The following is a 13,697-nucleotide window of genomic DNA, read 5'->3' on the forward strand; positions in this document are numbered from 1 at the left end:
TCTAAAAAACAAGAAAAGAGGTCGGGCGCTGTGGTTCATGCCTGTAATCCCAGCACTTTGGGAGGCTGTAGGCGGGCAGATCACGAGGTCAGGAGATCAAGACATGGTGTAAACCCCGCCTCTACTAAAAATACAAAAAATTAGTCAGGCCTGGTGGCGGGTGCCCATAGTCCCAGTACTCGGGGCTGAGGCAGGAGAATGACATGAACCCGGGAGGCGGAGCTTTCAGTGAGCAGAGATCGTGCCACTGCACTCCAGCCTGGGCAATAGAGCTAGACTCTTTCTCAAAAAATAAAAAGGAAAAGAAAAAGAGATAGCTTAAGTTTAACAGAACTTTTGATGCTGAACCCCAAACCCTTTTTTCCCCATATATTTCCTATTTCTGAAAATGGCATCACTATCCATCAAATAGTTCTAGCCAAAAACCTAGTACTCATGCCTGATGGTCTTCTCTCCACATCTAGCCCATCAGTATACCCTGTAAACTTTACCTTCAAATATATCCTGATTTTGTTCACTTCTATCTCCATTGCAACCACCTTTGTTCCAGCCATAATATTTTTCACCTGGACTACTGGAATTGTTTCCTAATTATTCTCCTGGCCCTTATAGTCCCCACTCAGTATTCAGCGTTTTGTTTTGTTTTTTCTTTTTTGAGACGGAATCTCGCTCTCTCCCTCAGGCTGGAGTGCAGTGGTGCAAACTTGGCTCACTGCAACTTCTGCCTCGGGTTCAAGCAGTTCTCCCCACTAGCTGGGATTACAGGCACCCACTACCACACCCGGCTAATTTTTGTATTTTTAGTAGAGATGGGGTTTCACCAAGTTGCCCAGGCTGGTCTTGTACTCCTGACCTCAAGTGATCCACCCGCCTCAGCCTCCTGAAGTGCTGGGATTACAGGCCTAAGCCATCGTGCCCAGCCAGTAATCAGCATATTTTTTAACATGTAGTAGATTATGACAGTACCTTGTTTAAAAATCCTCCAAAGGGCATAGTAGCTCATCTCACCACTTTGGGAGGCCAAGTGGGGGCAGATCGTTTGAGCCCAGAAGTTCAACACTAGCCTGGGCAACATTGTGAAACCCTGTCTTTTCAAACAAACAACAACAACAAAAATCCTCCAAAGGCCTTCAGTTGCCCTAAAAAGCAAATCAAACTTATAACGGTCCTTTCAGGGCTCTGTATGAACGGCTCATTTCTATGTCTTTATCTCATACTATTTTGCCTCTGATCCAAACACAATGGTTTTCTTTCTGAATTTGAGTATTTCAACCTCGTTCTGCCTCATGGATTTTGCATTTGATGTTTATTTGCCAGGAATATTCTTCCCCTGGCCCTTCCCATGACTAATTTCTTCTTTTTTGTTGTTTTTGTTTGTTTTTTGAGATAGAGTCTCACTCTGTCCCGTAGGCTGGAGTGCAGTGGTATGACCTCTGCCTCCCGGGCTCAAGCAATTCTGCCTCAACCTCCCAAGTAGCTAGGATTACAGGCATATGCCACGATGCCCGGCTAATTTTTGTATTTTTACTAGAGACGGGGTTTCACCATGTTGGCCAGGCTGGTCTCGAACTCCTGACCTCAGGTGATCCACCAGCCTCGGCCTCCCAAAGTGCTAGGATTACAGGCATGAGCCACCATGACCAGCTGATTTCTTCTTATCAGAAAGGTCTCAATGTCATTGTAGTGGATGATGTTGGTGCCCCATCCAGATCCCTTTACCAAACTGGCCTGCCCATACCAGCTGCTGTGAGTATTAATGGCTATGGACTCATAGTTAATTTATTATCTAGAGAAATGTCCTCTATTAGTCTGTTTTCACACCGCTGATAAAGACATACCCAAGACTGGGTAATTTATAAAGAAAAAGAGGTTTAATGGACTCACAGTTCCACATGGCTGGGGAGGGCTCATAATCATCTCAGAAAGTGAAAGGCATGTTTCACGTGGAGGCAGACAAGAGAAGAACATGACAGCAAAGCGAAAGGGGTTTCCCCTTATAAAACCATCAGATCTCATGAGACTTATTCACTACGATGAGAATGGCATGGAGTGGGGGAACTGCCCCCATGATTCAGTTATCTCCCAGTGGGTCCCTCCCACAACATGAGGGAATTATAGAGCTAGAATTCAAGATGAGATTTGGGTGGGGACACAGCCAAACCATATCATGCCCTCAGCCAAAGAGAAGCTTGGGAAGTCACACACATCACTACCTTACCTGGGAGGTTACATATGTCATCATTTCCCACTTCACCATGCTGGAGGCAACTCCATAGCCAATGACTGACTCAAATAAAAAGGGGAACCAAATGCTGACCTCTTTGCCTTAAGATGGGACCAATACAGTAGTCCCCCCACCCCCACCTACCTTACCTACTGGGAGGAATACATTTCAAGACCACCAGTAAATGCCTGAAACAGCAAATAGTACTTTTTTTTCCTATACATATGTATCTATGATAAAGTAATTTTTAAATTGGGCACAGTAAGGCTGGGCGCGGTGGCTCAAGCTTGTAATCTAAGCACTTTGGGAGGCCGAGGCAGGTGGATCACCTGAGGTCAGGAATTCAAGACCAGCCTGGCCAACATAATGAAACCCCATCTCTACTAAAAATACAAAATTAGCTGGGCATGGTGGCACATGCCTGTAATCCCAGCTACTTGGGAGGCTGAGACAGGAGAATTGCTTGAACCTGGGAGGCGGAGGTTGCAGTGAGCTGGGATCGCACAATTGCACTCTAGCCTAGGCAACAAGAGTGAAACTCCATCTCAAAAAAAAAAAAAAAAAAAAAAAAAAAAATTGGGCACAGGAGCACAATAAGAGATTAACAAAATAGTAAAATAAAGCAGTTACAACCATATACTGTAATAAAAGTTATGTGAATGTGGCCTCTTTCTCCCTCAAAATATCTTACTGTATTGTACTCAACCTTCTTCTTGTGACGATGTGAAATGATAAAATGCCTACATGATAAGATGAAGTAAGGTGAATGACATAGCCATTGTGACATAGCATTAGGCTAATACTGACCTTCTGACCATGCATAATACTGACCTTCTGACCATGCATAAGAAGGAGGATCATCTGCTTCTTGGTGATTCTGGGTCATCGAGCAGTGATGATGTACATGGATGTCAGAAGCAATGACTAACAGGTTGGGTAGTATATACATCATGGATAATGCTGGATAAAGGCATGATTCATATCTGAGGCAGGACAGAATGGGATGGCCCAATATTTTATCATACACTCAAACAACACAATTTAATACTCGTGAATTGTTTATTTCTGGGATTTTCCATTTAATATTTTTGGACCACGATTGACTGCAGGCAACTGAAATTGTGTACAGCAAAACTGCAAATAATGGAAGACTACTGTTCTGTGTTGCAACTCATGCTCCAAAGCTACCTTTGGACCTGGCTAAGGTTAAACTATAGCTGAGATGGTATCTTTGCTTACCTTTGCAAGAAATTTGTCCATTTCATGTAAGTTATCAAGTTTATTGGCATACAATTTTAATAATATTCCTCTTTTAATATCTGTAGAATTTGTAGTGATGTCACTTCTTTAATTTCTGATATTGGTAGTCTTCTTTCTTTTTTTCTTTTTCTTTTTTTAAATTAACCTTCATTTATTTGGGTATGTCTGGTTTATTTCTTGATCACTTAATTTTATTGGTATTATCAGAGAACCAGGTTTTAATTTCATTCATTTTTCTGTATTGCTTTTCTGTTTTCTGTTATACTGATTTCTATTCTTATAATTATTATTTCCATTCTCTCATTTACTCTATTTTATTTTGTTCTTTATTAGTTTCTTGAGGTGGAAGCTAAGGTTATTGAGGCTGTTCTTTTCTAATATTGGTGTTTAGTACTATAAATTTCTTCTAAGTACTGCTTTATAGGCATCCCACAAATTTTGATTTTTTTTTCATTAATCTAAATTATAGGACTTTCCTTTTTTTTTTTTTTTTTTTTAAGGCAGAATTTACCTCTCATCCAGGCTGGAGTGCAATGTCGCGACCTTGGCTCACTGCATCCTCTGCCTCCTGGACTCAAGCAGTTCTCCCGCCTCAGCCTCTGGAGTAGCTGGTACTACAGGCATGTGCCACCAGGCCAGGCTAATTTTATTTATTTATTTATTTATTTACTTACTTACTTACTTATTTTTGTTTTAGAGTCTTGCTCTATCCCCCAGGCTGGAATACAGTGGTGCTATCTGGGCTCACTGCAACCTCCACCTCCTGGTTCAAGCGATTCTCATGTCTCAGCCTCTGAGTAGCTGGGATTACAGGCACCTGCCACCCCTCCCGGATAATTTTTGTATTTTTAGTAGAAACGGGGCTTTGCCATGTTGACCAGGCTGGTCTCGATCTCCTGACCTCAGGCAATCCAACCGTCTCTGCCTACCAAAGTGCTGGAATTACAGAAGTGAGTCACCGTGCCCAGCGGACTTTACTCTTTTAGAGAAGTTTTAGGTTTCCAGAAAAATTGAGCAGAAAGCTGGGCATGGTGGCTCAGCATGTAATCCTAGCACTTTGGGAAGCCGAGGTGGACAGATCTCTTGAGCCCAGGAGTTTAAGACCAGCCTGGGCAACATGGCGAAATCCCATTTCTACTAAAACTACAAAAAACAGCCGGGCATGGTGGCTCAGGCCTGTAGTCCTAGCTTCTTGGCAGGCTGAGGTGGGAGGATTCTTGAGCCCAGGAGGTCGAGGCTACAGTGAGCCAAGATTGCATCACTGCATTCTAGCCTGGGCAACAGAGGGAGAATGTGTCTCAAAAAAAAAAAAAAAAAAAAAAAAAAAAAAAAAAAAAAAAAAAAATTGAGCAGAAAGTAGAGTTCTTATATACATTTCCCCCTGCACTCCATAGGGTTTTCTCTTATTGTTAACATCTTACATAAGTGTAGTGCATTTTGTACATTAATGAATCAATATTGATACATTATTATTAAAGTTCATAGTTTACATTAGGGTTCACTTTTTGTGTTGCGCAGTTCCTTAGGTTTTGACAAATGGTGTTTTCACTTTTTATCACTTTAAAATGCTTAGAATTTTCCCTTTTGATTTATTCTTTATCCCATGGGTGATCTAGAAGCATGTTAATTAGTTTCCAAAAACTTGGAGATTTTCCAAATAGCATTCTCCTATGAATACCTAGTTTACTGAACTCTGGTCAAAGAACATAGTCTATATGATTGGAATCTTTTAAAATGTATTCGTGTTTGTTTTATGGCCTTGATTATGGTCTGTCTTTGCAATTATTCCATGTGAATCTGAAAATAATGTGTATTTTGCTGTTGATAGGTGGTCTGTTCTATAAATGTCAATTAGACAAGTTGATTGATACTGTTGTTCAAGTCTTCTGTATCCTTACTGATTTTCTGTCTGCATGTTCTATCAATTGTTGAGAGATAAGTGCTGAAATCATTAATTGTGGATTTATTCCCATAGTTTTAAAACACTTGGAATCATGTATTTTGAAGCTCCGTTCTTAGATATTTAAGAAAGGGAATAGTGGAGGGCAGAGAATCTGATGCTGAGATCAGGAAGGAGAATGAGTTAGTTTTTTTTTTTTTTTTTAATTACACATGTGATAACTGAAAATGAATCATGAAAATGAATCATGGGAAGGATCAAATAAACTGTTCACGGGTGACATGATTATCTATGTAGAAAATTCCAAGAAGCCAATTTTTAAAACTCTCCTGAAACTAATAAGTTATCATAGCAAGGTTGCTTGATACAGCTTAGTATTTTGGAAACCAATTGTTTTCCTACACGCTAGCAATAAACCACTGGAATTTGAAATTAAAAATGCAGTGCTATGTACATTAGCACCAAAACATTGAAGTACTTAGGAATAAATCTAACAAAATACGGTCAAGACCTAACAAAACTCTGATGAAAGAAAGAAAAGAAAATGTAAATAAATAGATATTCTATGTTCATGAATAGGAAGGCTCACTATGATTAAGATGTCAGTTCCTACCGATTGGATTTATAGATTCAGTGCAATTCAACCCAAATCTCAGTAAGTTATTTTGTGGAAATCAACAAACTGATTCTAAATTTTATATGGAAAAGCAAAAGACCCAAAATAAAACAATACTGAAGCTAGAGAATAAAGTAAGAGGACTGATCTACTGACTTCAAATTCAAGACTTACTGTAAAGCTACAATAATCAAGAACAAACAGGTCAGTGGAATGGAATAGAGAGTCCAGAAATAGGCTGGAGATGGTGGCTAACACCTACAATCCCAGCATTTTGAGAGGCCAAGGTAGGCGGATCACTTGAGGTCAGAAGTTCGATACTAGCCTGGCCAACATGGTGAAACCCCCTATCAAAAATACAAAAGTTAGCCATGTGTAGAGTGGCATGTGCCTGTAATCCCAGCTACTCAGGAGGCTGAGGCACGAGCATCGCTTGAACCCGGGAGGTGGAGGTTGTAGTGAACCAAGACCACACCACTGCACTCCAAACTGGGTGACAGAGTGAGATTCTGTCTCAAAAAAAAAAAAAAAAAAGGAAGTTCAGAAATAGACCCCACCAATACAGTCAACTGATCTTTGACAAAGAAAAAAAAAAGCAATTCAATGGAGAAAGGATAGTCTTTTCAACAAATGGTGCTGGAACAATTGGACATCAACATGCAAAAAAATGGATCTAAACAATGGCCTTATTCCTTCATAAAAATTAATTAAAAACAACTCACAAACCTAAATATGAGACACTCAATGACAAAACTTTATAACATTTGAGAACATCTAGGTGATCTTCACTTAGCAATGAGTTTTTAGATTCAACACCAAAAACGTGATTCATGAATGAAGAAATTCATAAGTTGGACTGTTCATTAAAATTAAAAATTTCTGCTCTGTGAAAGACACTATTAAAAGAATGAAAAAACAAGCCACAGAACGGGAGACAGTATTTACAAAATACATACCTGATGAAGGATATGTATCTCAAGTATACAGAGTCTTAAAACTCAATATTAAAAAAAAAGCAACCAATTGTACAACATGGTGACTACAGTTAATGATAATATATTGTGTTTTTGAAAATTACTTAGAGTAGATTTGTTTGTTTGTTTGTTTGTATGTTTGTTTGTTTTTTGAGATGAAGTCTCACTCTGCACCCAGGTTGGAGTGCAGTGGTGCAATTTCAGCTCACTACAACCTCTGCCTCCTGGGTTCAAGCGATTCTCCTGCCTCAGCCTCCCAAGTAGCTGGGATTACAGGCATGCGCCACCACACGCAGCTAATTTTTGTATTTTTAGTAGAGATGAAGTTTTGCCATGTTAGCCAGGCTGGTCTTGAACTCCTGACCTCAAGTGATGTACCCCCCCCAGCCTCCCAAAGTGCTGAGATTACAGGTTTGAGCCACCATGCCCGGCCTTAGAGAGTAGATTTTAAATATTCTCACCAAAAATAAATAAATAAATAGATAAATAAATAAATAAATAAATAAATAACTATGAGGTAATACATGTGTTAATTAGTTAGATATAACCATTTCAAAATATATTTTATTTTATTTATTTTTGAGACAGAGTCTCACTGTGTCACCCAGGCTAGCGTGCAGTGGTACAATTTGGGCTCACTGCAACCTCTGCCTCTTGGTTCAGCAATTCTTCTGCCTCAGCTGCCCAAGTTGCTGGGATACAGGTGCCTGCCACCATGCCCGGCTAATTTTTTTAGTTTTTGTAGATAGGAGGTTTTGCCATGATGGGCAGGGTGGTCTTGAACTCCTGACTTCAAGTGATCTGCCCGTCTTGGCCTCCCAAAGTGCTGGGATTACAGGTATGAGCCAGCATGCTTGGCCTTAGAGAGTATTCTCACCAAAAAAGAGACAACTTTGTGAGGTAATGCATGTGTTAATTAGCTAGTTTTAGCCATTTCACAAGGCGTACATATTTTAAAACATCATATTTTACATGAGAAGCATGTAAATTTTTGTTTGTTTCATTTTGTTTTGTTTTTTTGAGACAGAGTCTCGCTCTGTCACCCAGGCTTGAGTGCAGTGGTGCAATCTCGGCTCACTGCAAACTCTGCCTCCCTGGTTCAAGCAATTCTCCTGCCTCAGACTCCTGAGTAGCTGGGATTACAGGTGCGTGCCACCAGTTCCAGCTAATTTTTGTATTTTTAGTAGAGACAGGGTTTCACCATGTTGGTCAGGCTGGTCTCGAACTCCCGACCTCATCATCTGCCTTCCTTGGCCTCCCAAAGTGCTGAGATTACAGGTGTGAGCCACCGTGCCCGGCTGAGAAGTATGTAAAATTTTATCTGCCAATTTTAAAACTGCAAAATCATTTTCTAGTAAGGTTGAGCCAAGTTATATGTCTAACATAGAAAGGGGCTAGGGCTAGGGTTTTCACTGCTAGAAAAAAACCAGCAATCCAATTATGGCCCAAATAACAAAAAACAGGCAAAACGATGTGAATTGACACCTCATCAAAGAAGATAATACAGAAGGCAAACAAGCATATGAAAAGGTGCTGAACACTACACAGTATTTCACTAGGGAATTGCAAATTATAACAACAATAAAATACCATTATACATCTATGAGAATGCATAAAACCCAAACCACTGACAACAAACACTGGTGAGGATGTGGAGAAACAAGAACTCTCATTCATTGCTGGTGGGAATGCAAAATACTGCCTCCACTCTGGAAGACACTATGGCAGTTTCTTACAAAACCAAACATGCTATTAACATATAATCCAGCAATTGCACTCCTTGGTATTCACCCAAATGAGTTGAAAACTTATGTTTACACAAATATAAAACATATATTTACACACACACAAAATACATAGATATCTATAGCAGCTTTATTCATAATTGCCAAAACTTAGAAGCAACCAAGAAATCTTTCAATAGGTGAATGGAGGCCAGGCGCAGTGGCTCACATCTGTAATCTCAACACTTTGGGAGGGTGAAGGGGGTGAATCACTTGAGCTCAGGAGTTCAAGACCAGCCTGGGCAACATGGCAAAACCGTGTCTCTACAAAAAATACAAAAATTTAGCCTGGTGTGGTGGCATACATCTGTAGTCTCGACTACTCAGGGGTGCTGAAACAGGAGAATTGCTTGAGTCCAGGAGGTCAAGGCTGCAGTGAGCCAAGATTGTGCCACTGCACTCCAGCCTAGATGACAGAGTGAGACCCTGTCTTAAAAAAAAAAAAAAAAAAGAGGAAAAGAAAAGAAAAAAAAGGTAAATGGATAAACAAACACTATTCAGCCATAAAAAGATAGGAGCTGCTGGGAGTAGTGGAATCCCAGCACTTTGGGAGACTAAGATGGGAGCATTGCTTGAGCCCATGAGTTTAAGAGCAGCCTGGGCAATACAGTGAGACCCTGTCTCTAGCAAAAATAAAGTAAAATATAATAAACAAACAAATAAATAAATACACATGAACTATCAAGTCTTGAGAAGATATAGAGGAAACTTAAATACATATTGCTTAGTAAAAGAAGTCAATCTAAGAAGGCTATATGTTGTATGATACCAACTATGTGACATTCAGGAAAAGGCAAAAACTATACAGACAGTAAAAGAAAATAAAAAAAAAAAAAAAAAAAAAAAAAAAAAGAGGGGCTGCCAGAGAGTGTGGGAGCGGCAGAGATGAATAGATGAACACAGGGGATTTTTAGGACAGTGAAACTATTCTGTATGATATTGTAATAGTAAATACATGACACAGTGCTGTTGGCAAACTCTATAAAACTGTGTAACACCAAGAATAAGCCACAACGTAAACTATAGAGTTTAGTTAATAATGTATCCATATTGGTTCATCAATTGTAACAAATACTAATGCAAGGGACTAAAGCACATAAAATTGGAACAATACAGAGAATATTAGGCCCCTGCACAAGGATAACACACAAATTTGTGAAGTGTTCCATATTAAAAAAATAAATTTAAAAATAAAACAAAAAATAATAGGGGAAACTCTGGCGGAGACATGGTATAAGATAACTTCTGTACTATCTGATCACTTTTCTTTCTTTTTCTTTAGAGACAGGGTCTCATTCTGTTGCCCAGGCTAGAGCACAGTGCTGTGACCATAGCTCACTGCAACCTCGAACTCCCGGGCTCATAGTGATCCTCCCCTTCTGGCTCCCAAGTAGCTGGGACTACAGACATGAGCCACCATGCCTGGCTATTTTTTGTTTTATTATTTCTTGTAGATACATGGTCTCAATATGTTGTCCAGACTGGTCTCCAATTCCTGGGTTCAAGTGATCCTCCTACCTTGGCCTTCCAAAATGCTGGGATTACAGGTGTGAGCCAGTATGTCCAGCCTCACTTTTCATTAAAGCTAAAACTGCTTAAAAAAAAAAAAAAAAAAAAAAGAAGCCTATTGGAGTCGCTTCCAAGATGACCAAATAGGAACAGCTCTGGTGTACAGGTCCAAGTGAGATTGATGCAGAAGATGGGGGATTCCTGCATTTCCATCTGAGGTACCTGGTTCATCTCACTGGGACTGGTTGGACAGTGGGTGCATCACACAGAGGGTGAATCAAAGCAGGGTGGGGCATTGCCTCACCCCGGAAGTGCAAGGCATTGGGGGATTTCCCTTTCCTACCCAAGGGAAGCTATGAGTGACCATACCTGGAGGAATGGTACACTTCTGCCCAAATACTGTGCTTTTCCCATGGTCTTCACAACTGGCAGACCAGGAGATTCCCTCCCATTCGTTGCTCAGTGGGTCCCACATCCATGGAGCCTTGCTTGGTGCTAGCGCAGCAGTCTGAGATTCACCTGGGATGCTGGAGCTTGGCGGGTGTAGGGACATCCACCAGTGCTGAGGCTTGAGTAGGCAGTTCTGCGCTCACACTGTAAACAAAGTGGCAGGGAAGCTCGAACTTGGCAGAGCCCACTGCAGTTCAGCAAGACCTACTGCCTATCTAGATTCCACCTCTGGGGGCAGGGCATATCTGAACAAAAGGCAGCAGAGAGCTTCTGCAGACTTAAACGTCCCTGCCTGACAGCTTTGAAGAGAGCAGTGGTTCTCCCAGCATGGCGTTTGAGCTCCAATAACGGACAGACTGCCACCTCAAGTGGGTCCCTGACCCACAAGTAGCCTGACTGGGAGATACTTCCCAGTAGGGGCCGACAGACACCTCATACAGATGGGTGCCCCTCTGGGATGAAGCTTCCAGAGGAAGGATCAGGCAGCAATATTTGCTGTTCTGCAGTCTCTACTGGTGATACCCAGGCAAACAGGGTCTGGAGTGGACCTCTAGCAAACTTGAACAGACCTGCAGCTGAGGGGCCTGTCTGTTAGAAGGAAAACTAACAAACGGAAAGGAATAGCATCAACATCAACAAAAAGGACATCCACACCAAAACCCCATCTGTAGGTCACCAACATCAAAGACCTAAGGTAGATAAAACCCCAAAGATGGGGAGAAACCAGAGCAGAAAGGCTGAAAATTCCCAAAACCAGAACACCTCTTCTCCTCCAAAGGATCACAACTCCTTGCCAGTAAGGGAACAAAACTGGATGGAGAATGAGTCTGATGAGTTGACAGAAGTAGGCTTCAGAAAGTCAGTAATAAACTTCTCTGAGCTAAAGGAACATGTTCTAACCCAGCGGAAGGATGCTAAAAACCTTGAAAAAAGGTTAGATGAATGATTAACTAGAATAATCAGTGTAGAGAAGAGCTTAAATGACCTGATGCAGCTGAAAACCACAGTATGAGAACTTCATGAAGTATACACAAGCTTCAATAGCCGATTCGATCAAGCAGAAGAAAAGATATCAGTGACTGAAGATCAAACGAATGAAATAAAGTGAGAGGAGAAGTTTAGAGAAAAAAGAGTGAAAAGAAATGAACAAAACCTCCAAGAAATATGGGACTATGTGAAAAGACCAAATCTATGTTTGATTGGTGTAACTGAAAGTGGCAAGGAGAATGGAACGAAGTTAGAAAACACTCTTCAGGATATTATCCAGGAGAACTTCCCCAACCTAGCAAGGCAAGCCAACATTCAAATTCAGGAAATACAGAGAATGCCACAAAGATACTCCTCAAGAAGAGCAACCCAATCCCAAGATACATAATTGTCAGATTCACCAAGGTTGAAATGAAGGAAAACAAGGGCAGTCAGAGAGAAAGGTCAGGTTACCCACAAAGGGAAGCCCATCGGACTAACAACAGATCTCTCGGCAGAAACCCTACAAGCCAGAAGAGAGGGGGACCAATATTCAACATTCTTAAAGAAAAGAATTTTCAACCCAGAATTTCATATCCAGCCAAACTAAGCTTCATAAGTGAAGGAGAAATAAAATCCTTTACAGACAAGCAAATGCTGAGAGATTTTGTCACCACCAGGCCTGCCTTACAAGAGCTCCTGAAGGAAGCACTAAACATGGAAAGGAACAACCAGTACCAGCCACGGCAAAAACATGGCAAACTGTAAAGACCATCGATGCTGTGAAGAAACTGCATCAATTAATGGGCGAAGTAACCAGCTAACATCATAATGACAGGATCAGATTCACACATGAGAATATTAACCTTAAATATAAATGGGTTAAATGCCCCAGTTAAAAGACACAAGACTGACAAATTGGTTAAAGAGTCAAGACCCATTGGTGTGCTGTATTTAGGAGACCCATCTCATGTGCAAAGACACATATAGGCTCAAAATAAAGGGATGGAGGAAGATCTACCAAGCAAAGGGAAAGAAAGAAAGAAAAAAAAAAAAAAAAAAAAAGCAGGGATTGCAGTCCTGGTCTATGATTAAACAGACTTTAAACCAAAAAAGATCAAATGGGACAAGGCCATTACATAATGGTAAAGGGATCAATTCAACAACAAAAGCTAACTATCCTAAATATATATACACCCAAATCAGGAGCACCCAGATTCATAAAGCAAGTTCTCAGAGACCTAAAAAGAGACTTAGACTCCCATACAGTGATAATGGGAGACTTTAACAACCCACTGTCAATATTAGATAGATCAACGAGAGAAAATTAACAAGGATATCCAGGACTTGAACTTAGCTCTGGGCCAAGCAGACCTAATAGACATCTACAGAACTCTCCACCCCAAATCCACAGAATATACATTCTTCTCAGCACCACATCACACTTATTCTAAAATTGACAACATAATTGGAAGTAAAACACTCATCAGCAAATATAAAGGAATAGAAATCACAACAAACTGTCTCTCAGACCACAGTGCAATCAATCAAATTAGAACCCAGGATTTAAAAACTCACTCAAAACCATACAACTACATGGAAACTGAACAACCTGCTCCTGAATGACTACTGGGTAAGTAACAAAATAAAGGCAGAAATAAAGATGCTGTTTGAAGCCAATGAGAACAAAGACACAACGTACCAGAATCTCTGGGACACATTTAAAGCACTGTGTAGAGGGAAATTTATAGCACTAAATGTCCACAAGAAAGCATGAAAGATCTAAAATTTACACCTTGACATCACAATTAAAAGAACTAGAGAAGCAAGAGCAAACAAATTCAAAAGCTAACAGAAGACAAGAAATAACTAAGATCAGAGCAGAACTGAGGGAGATAGAGACACCCACAAAAAACACCCTTCAAAAAATCGATGAATCCAAGAGCTGTTTTTTTGAAAAGATCAACAAAATCGATAGACCAATAGCAAGACTAATAAAGAAGAAAAGAGAGAA

This window comes from Rhinopithecus bieti, unplaced genomic scaffold (assembly GCF_001698545.2).
Source record: "Rhinopithecus bieti isolate Rb0 unplaced genomic scaffold, ASM169854v2 scaffold_2435, whole genome shotgun sequence".
Taxonomy (NCBI): domain Eukaryota; kingdom Metazoa; phylum Chordata; class Mammalia; order Primates; family Cercopithecidae; genus Rhinopithecus; species Rhinopithecus bieti.